Below are 1,512 nucleotides of genomic sequence, written 5' to 3'. Positions count from 1 at the left end.
TATGGCTAGCCAATTTTCCCAGCACCATTTATTAAATAGGGAATCCTTTCCCCATTTCTTGTTTTTGTCAGGTTTGTCAAAGATCAGATGGTTGTAAATGTGTGGTGTTATTTCTGAGGCCTCCGTTCTGTTCCATTGGTCTATATCTCTGTTTTGGTACAAGTACCAAACAACAGAGATATAGCTCTGTTTTGTTTACTGTAGGCTTGTAGTATAGTTTGAAGTCAGGTAGCGTGATGCCTCCAGCTTTGTTCTTTTGGCTTAGGATTGTCTTGGCCATGTGGGCTCTTTTTTGGTTCTATATGAACTTTTCCAATTCTGTGAAGAAAGTCATTGGTGGCTTGATGGGCATGGCATTGAATCTATAAATTATCTTGGGCAGTATGGCCATTTTCACGATGTTGATTCTTCCTATCCATGAGGATGAAATGTTCTCCCATTTGTTTGTATCCTCTTTTATTTCATTGAGCAATGGTTTGTAGTTCTCCTTGAAGAGGTCCTTCACATCCCTTGTAAGTTGGATTCCTAGGTATTTTATTGTCTTTGTAGCAGTTGTGAATGGGAGTTCACTCATGATTTGGCTCTCTGCTTCTCTGTTATTGGTGTATAAGAATGCTTATGATTTTTGCACATTGATTTTGTATGCTGAGACTTTGCTGAAGTTGCTTATCAGCTTAAGGAGATTTTGGGCTGAGACGATGGGGTTTTCTAAATACATGGTCATGTCATCTGCAAACAGGGACAATTTGCCTTCCTCTTTTCCTAATTGGACACACTTTATTTCTTTCTCCTGCCTGATTGCCCTGGCCAGAACTTCCAAAACTATGTTGAATAGGAGTAATGAAAGAGGACATCCCAGTTTTCAAAGGGAATGCTTCCAGTTTTTGCCCATTTCAGTATGAAATTGGCTGTGGTTTTGTCATAAATAGCTCTTACTATTTTGAGATACGTTCCATCAATACCTAGTTTATTGAGAGCTTTTAGCATGAAGGTTTGTTCATGCTAAAGGTTTGTTGAATTTTGTCGAAGGCCTTTTCTGCATCTATTGAGATAATCGTGGTTTTAATCTTTGGTTTTGTTTATGTGATGGATTACATTTATTGATTTGCGTATGTTGAATCAGCCTTGCATCCCAGGGATGAAGCCAACTTGATGTTGGCTTTTTGATGTGCTGCTGGATTCGATTTGCGAGTATTTTATTGAGGGTTTTTCCATTGGTGTTCATCAGGGATATTGGTCTAAAATTCTCTTTTTGGTGTGTGTCTCTGCCAGACTTTGGTATCAGGATGATGTTGGCCCTCTTTTTCTATTGATTAGAAAATTTCGGAAGGAATGGTACCAGCTCCTCTTTGTACCTCTGGTAGAATTCAGCTGTGAATTCGTCTGGTCCTGAAATTTTTTTGGTTGGTAGGCTATTAATTATTGCCTCAATTTCAGAGCCTGTTATTGGTCTATTCAGCGATTCAGCTTCTTCCTGGTTTAGTCTTGGGAGGGTGTATGTGTCCAGGAATT

General features: G+C 39.1%; 1 protein-coding gene across 1 annotated transcript in view; it reads left to right on the top strand.

Annotated features, from left to right (window-relative positions):
• NUP210L (nucleoporin 210kDa-like) overlaps positions 1-1,512 on the top strand; it is a 205,416-nt gene that overhangs the window by 87,085 nt on the left and 116,819 nt on the right. The window lies entirely within an intron of this gene.

This window comes from Colobus angolensis, unplaced genomic scaffold (assembly GCF_000951035.1).
Source record: "Colobus angolensis palliatus isolate OR3802 unplaced genomic scaffold, Cang.pa_1.0 Scaffold77, whole genome shotgun sequence".
NCBI classification, from domain to species: Eukaryota; Metazoa; Chordata; class Mammalia; order Primates; family Cercopithecidae; genus Colobus; species Colobus angolensis.
Note: the sequence above shows the minus strand (reverse complement) of the source record. Positions and strands in the feature narration are given on the sequence as shown.